The sequence below is a fragment of the Giraffa tippelskirchi genome, chromosome 5, assembly GCF_054371585.1.
Source record: "Giraffa tippelskirchi isolate mGirTip1 chromosome 5, T2T-mGirTip1v1.2.pri, whole genome shotgun sequence".
Taxonomy (NCBI): domain Eukaryota; kingdom Metazoa; phylum Chordata; class Mammalia; order Artiodactyla; family Giraffidae; genus Giraffa; species Giraffa tippelskirchi.
Genome location: NC_137279.1, coordinates 106,557,487 through 106,564,058, shown reverse-complemented (window position 1 = coordinate 106,564,058; position 6,572 = coordinate 106,557,487).

Genomic DNA, 6,572 nt, shown 5'->3' with positions numbered 1-6,572 from the left:
GGGGAAACTGAATTTTGTTTTGCAAATTGGAGGGAACCCCTGTTGGGTTGTAAATCTCACTGCCTGGAATCAAGTCCCCTCCTCCAGGACCTTGGAAGTCCTACCATCACACCCAGAAGGAAGAGAAAGGAGGTCAGGCAGCAAGCCCTGCAGTGTAATTTATCTCATTTTGTGAAGGCAATCTATCTGTGCCTTGAGACACCTGCATAAAGAGCTCTGATGGACTGGAACTATCTTTCAATAAGAACTGACAGATAACAGCTCTATCTAAAATAAACCAGTTCTGTCAGGTCCCTGGCTGCCCTCTCCAGAATCAGTGACTGCAGATGCTTTGCCGATTCCCAGTGGTTCAGCCTTCTTCCGTAGGCAGCAGCGGCTGGAAAGCACTCGACTGCAACAGCGTCTATCTGAGGTTGCCTTCACCCTAGACCAGAAAGGGCAGCTCCTTCTGAATGCTTTCCAAGAAGGGACGGCCTCTCAAGACAGAATGTTCCAACGCCGCTACACCCAGAGGATATAAAACATCCAATATGTTTGAGAAACAGTCATCAAGGGAGGGAAAGTAAATAATTCTGTACTGCCTCGGTTGGCTGGAAGTTGAGAAGGAAGTAAGAATGCCCTGCCTGCCTTCCGTGGGGCTGTGTGCCTTGGCCAGTCCTCTGTCTCCTGCTCTGCTATGGCTCAGACCCTCACACCCTAGTGCATATCAGCTACCCCTTGGAGCTCCCAGAGGGCACTGTCCTCAGTGAGAAAAGCCCTGCTAGGTGGTGACCAGGGACTTGGACAGCAAGGCCTGGAGAAGAATTCTTTCCTCCTATCCCTCCCTCACCCTTCAGATCTGTACCTTTTTTCATAATTCTTAAGTGCTATTGTATTTATTTATTTATTTATTTGTGGCTGTTCTGGGTCTTTGTTGTTGCGTGCAGGCTTTCTCTAGTTGTGGTGAGCAGGGGTTACTCTCTAGTTGTGTTTGGGCTTCTCGTTTCAGTGGCTTCTCCTGTTGCAGAGAACAGGCTCTAGAGCACATGGGCTTCAGTAGTTGTGGCACATGGGCTCAGTTGTCCTGCAGCATATGGAATCTTCCTAGATTGAATCTGTGTCCCCTGCATTAACAGGTGGATTAGCCACTGGACCACCAGGGAAGTCCTCAAATTTATATCTTTTGTCCAAAAGGTCAGAGTAGGAAAGGAAGGTAAGAAGAAAGTAAACTGTGTGGCTGAGGAGTCATAACCATCCTCCCGGGATGCCCCACCTCCTGCATCTTCTCCTTACATCTCTCCTTCTGGCAGCCCCCATGGCCTGTCACTTGTCTCCTCTGGGTCTCAGTCCGTGCTTGTCCCTTGGGCTTGCAGTATTCTGCTGACACTATTTTAAAAGTTGTTCCTCCCCCCGAAGCATCTTAAGTTTCTTTCCCAAGGAACACTTACCACTCTGTTCAGAAACTACTGATGACCTGACTCCTCCACCATGCTGTGACCCTCTCAAGGGCAAGGATGAATCTTCGACATGTTGGTGTTCTGATACCCAGTATGGTGCCCACACAGAGCAGGTCCTCAAAAGCATGCTCACTAGAGTAAGCAGACATGAGCAGGAGGGCATTGACTTGGCTGCCAGGTGGTCCAGCCTGGCCCACCTGCTGCTCCTATAAGCCTGGATCTAGGCTAGGCCATGAAATTAAGATGCTTGCCCCTTGGAAGAAAAGCTATGACAAACCTAGACAGCGTATTCAAAAACAGAGACACTACTTTGCAGACAAAGTTTCATCTAGTCGAAGCTATGGCTTTTCAAGTAGTCATGTACGGATGTAACAGTTGGACCATAAAGAAGGCTGAGAGCTGAAGAATTGATGCTTTTGAACTGTGGTGTTGCAGAAGACTCTTGAGAGTCCCTTGGACAGCAAGGAGATCCTGAAGGAAGTCAACCCTTAATATTCATTGGAAGGACTGATGCTAAAGCTAAAGCTCCAATACTTTGGCCACCTGATGTGAAGAACTGACTCGTTGGAAAGGAGCCTGATGCTGGGAAAGATGGAGGGTGGGAGGAGAAGAGGGCAACAGAGGATGAGATGATTAGATGGCATCACCGACTCAATGGACATGAGTTAGAGCAAACTCCAAGAGATAGTGAAGGACAGGGAAGCCTGGTGTGCTGCAGTCCATGAGGTCGCAAAGAGTCAGATATGATTAAGCAACTGAATAGCAACAAGCTGGGCTGGGCAGACCCAAACCTGAAACCAAGTTCAGAGGACAGAGCTCAGCCTCCCACTTCTGCTGCTGAAGAGCAACATTGAAAGAGACTCTCTCTCCTCACAAGTGCCAACTGCAAATGCTGGGCCAGAGCTGTCGTTCCACCTATTTCTGTTTTTTTTCTGCGTCAGCTCCTCAAGATGCCACTTGGGAGAAGTGGGACTCTTCAGATTCTTGGACATGAAGAGCTCTTTCCAGCCTCAGGCATGATTCTGCTCTGGGGTGGGAGAGTATTGATTTGAATGCCTTTAGCAAATGACACCTCCCAGAGGCCCTCAGACTCATAGCCAAAGCTTATTTCTCTGGAGAAAGGAAGCGCCTTGTAAAGTAAATAGGGACGCTGTGTTCCCTGAATAGAATGACACTTTTAAGAACAGCTAGTGTTTTATTTTATCAAGGCAATAAAAGTCCTCTGTAGCCAGAAGGGCTCAGAGAGGTGGAAAAAGTAACCCTGAACTCAAGAAAGAAATATAAAATCTCTGGAGTCTATAGATACAAGTTATCGCCCAAGCCAGCTCCAGCCCCAGGTAAAGCCAAACATGGACATCATAGCCACTGCTTCTCTTGCAGCTAATTGTGTGCCTTCTGTGACTATGGAAAGTTCCAATCTATGGGATTCTTCCCATCCCTCACTCCTTCTGGCTGTCTCCTCCCTCCCTTTTTCTTCTTTCTTTTCTTAAAAATTTATTTACTTGTTTGTTTGTTTATTTTTGGCTGTGCTAGGTCTTTGCTGCTGCACATGGGCTTTCTCTAGCATGGCAAGGAGGGGCTACTCTCTAGTGGCGGTGTACAGACTTCTTATTGTGGTGGCTTCTCTTGCTGCAGAGCACAAGCTCTGGGTGCATGGAGCTCAGTAGTTGTGGTGAACAGGCTTAGTTGCTCTGTAACATGTGGGATCTTCCCAGATCAGGGATCAAACCCGTGTCCCCTGTGTTGGCAGGTGGATTCTTAACCACTGGACCACCAGGGAAGTCCTCCTCCCTCCCTTTTTCTCTCCACTTATTCTTTCTTTGTACTTATAATCTTTGTCTCTTTCTCTTAAGCTTGCACACATGCACATACGCACACATGCGCAGCTACCCCCCCCACACACACATTTTCCTTGTGACATGTCCTTGAATCATATTTGCATCTCCTTTATCCTTCTCAGCTCACAGTCTCTGGACCCCAAGTCAGCCTCCCCTACCACACAGATTCCAAGATCTGCCTTTTCACACAACAAATATGAATTGCTGTTCAGTTCAACTTCCATTTATCTCAGTCGTTATTAAGCACCTATTAAATATAAGGGGCTTCCCACGTGGCTCAGTGGTAAAGAACCTGCCTACAATGTAGGAGACGAGGGTTCGATTCCTGGGTCGGGAAGATCCCCTGGCAAAGGAAATGGCAACTGACTCCAGTATTAATGCTTGGGAAATCCCAGGGACAGAGGAGCCTAGCAGGCTACAGTCCATGGGGTCACAAAAGAGTCAGACGTGACTTAACAACTAAACAGCAACAACAGCAATAATATGCATAAGGTCCTGAACTAAGGGCTGAGGACAAAGATGAATAAGATGTTAGAGTTTATTTGGGAAGATATGTAAACAAATTCTTTGCATACACTGGTGGTGGTTTAGTCTCTAAGTCTTCTGCCCAGGGGATTCTCCAGGCAAGAATACTGGAGAGGGTTGCCTGGTTCCTTCTCCAGGGGATCTTCCCAACCCAGGAACTGAACCCGGGTCTCTTGCATTGCAGGCAAATTCTTTACCGACTGAGCTATGAGGGAAGCCCCTTGGGTACAACTAGGTAAGTTATAAGATAGAGATGTGCACAGATCTTGAGTGTCCAGAGTGGATGACTATCCTGGGAGTTAAGGGAAAGTTTCCAGGAGAAAGTGATACCAGGTGGAGAAAGATGGGATGGAATTTCCAGAAAGAGGCAGTAACATAAACACAGGCATGGAGCCTGGAAACTGTGGTGCAGGAGAGGAGCCACCCTGGAGCAGTTAGTTACAAGGGATGCACAGGAGATGAGTCTGATGAAGTACTAGGAAAAAGGTTCTCAAAGGCCCTTGAAGCCAGATTAAGGGCTTAGTCTATTGTGTATAAGCTGGGGGATGCGTGAATGGTTTCAAGCGGGGAAATTGCAAGACATTTGTTGGTTGCAAAGTGAAGGATGGCCCCACAAGAGGCTAGACTGCAGGCCGAGTGTGCTGTGCAGCTGTCCGTGCTTCTCCAGTTCAGAAAGGATGTGGGTATGGGTGAGGAGGGTAGGGGAAAAAGCAACAGATATGAGATATAACTGGTTTTTTAAAAAGTCATCATTATTTGGTGGTTCTCTGGAATGTTGAGTAAGCAAGACAGTGTGTTGGGTGATTCCAAGTCTCTGGGAGGCAGTGTCATTAATGGCACACGGATGATCAGGGTTAAAGTCCCGGTTTCCAGGGCAAGAGTAAGATGGTTAGAGGCTCTAAGCATTAAAAAGATTGTGTTGTCCACCCACATATATGTTAAAATCTAATCAGTGCTGACTTATAATAAAGGCCAACAGAATTTTGGTTTTTCCTAAGATATCATCAGCTTAAATACCTGTGTTTTAGTATCCATAGATATACCTAAATAGGCATGCACCCATATGTATATTCTTTTTTAAAAAAAATATGTGTTCATTTATTTTTGGCTGTTCTGGGTCTTCATTGATGCTTGTGGGCTTTCTCTAGTTGTGGCAAGTGGGGGCTACTCTCTAGTTGCATGGACTTCTCATTGAGATGACTTTTGTTGTGGAGCACAGGCTTTAAGCACACAGGCTTCAGTAATTGTGGAACACAAGCTTAGCTGCTCTGAGGCATGTGGGTGTTCCTGGACTAAAGGTTGAACCCACGTCTCCCGCATTGGCAGGTGGATTTTCATCCACTGTGCCATCAGAGAAGTCCCTGTATATTCTCTTATTATTACTTTTTTTCTTCACAAGACTTTGGCTCCATTGTGCCCCGGGAACTTGTGTCTGCCTGCTGCTGGAGGCAGTGGTTTGCGGTGTACAGGGAGTGAAGAGGCTGTGTTGCCAGGAGCTCCAGTGAGGAGGGCAGGAGACAGGGAAGGGGGTCTAAGGAGCAGCAGAAGTCTGGGTGTAGGGGAAGAAACATGACTGTCTTCATAGATGGAGGAGGGTAAGGGGGACAAGAAAGGAGGTAAGAGTGAAAATAACAGTAAGAGAGGAGGTGTGATTGGGGAGGAGCATCCAGACGACAGGAAGTGGGAGCTGAAGAGCCTGGAGGCAGGTTGGCCTGGAGGCAGGAAGGACCCTCAGCCTTGGATGCTGGGAAAAGTGGGATGCCAGTGTGGATGGATACGAAGGTGGCATGGGAAGTTGGTAGGCTCCAAGGTCTCAGGGAAGAAGACATGGCAAGGATGGGAATTGGGGGCCTTGGGGATAGTGGAAACCTTGGCATTGGGGTTGAAGGAGAGCTGATCAAGACAGCGGCTCATTTCCCACCTTTCTTCAGCTCCCCTAGCAGCCCCTAGCACTACCTCCTCATCCCTTTACTGTGTCCTCCCTACCAGGCGCCATCAACTACAGCTTACCCAGGAGGTCAAACCAGAGACAACGGTGATGACTGAGGGGGCCACTGTGGAGACAAAGGCTCACACCGCTCTACAGGGACCACCCCACACTTCCCTCTCCTCTGGACTTTGTTACTGCCCTGCCTCGTTGTAAATTCTCATCCAGTTCCATATGCTGGGGCCTCCTTCTGAGTGTCTCTCACAAAATGTGTATGTGTGCATCTTTTTCACAACTTTCCCTCAAGTTGGATTAATTCTATTATAAACTGAGTGCAGTTTCCAAATACATACTTCATGGATTTCTGTCTGCTCAGGTCTATTGAGCCAGTAAACACACACACACACAGGGAATCCTTACATATAGTTCCAAAGAGCTCTCCCCATGCTGAGAAATTTTTTGAAGTCTCATAGTATGTAACTCAAGTCCACCTCCACCCACTCTCCCTTCATCACTGGCTCTTTTTCTCCTCATACTATGACCAGTAGCCACCCAAACTCTTCCTGTGCATTTTGATCTCTCAATCCTGCCTTGCCACCATCTCTCCCTGAGAGGGCCTCCTACTCCTGACCCCTCCTCTCCCATCTTCTCACTGCACAGCTTCCACAAGCCACTTCTGCACACTGCATTTTTATCTCCTCGGTCCCCTGTAAGGATCTTCTGCCTCTGCTTAACCAGTGAAGTCCAAGTGCCTCAGATGTTTGTTAGGAACCATCCTCATGTCTAACACCTGCAGGTCCTGCTGCTCCTTCACATGCAGTTCTCCATGAATAAAATAAACCTTCT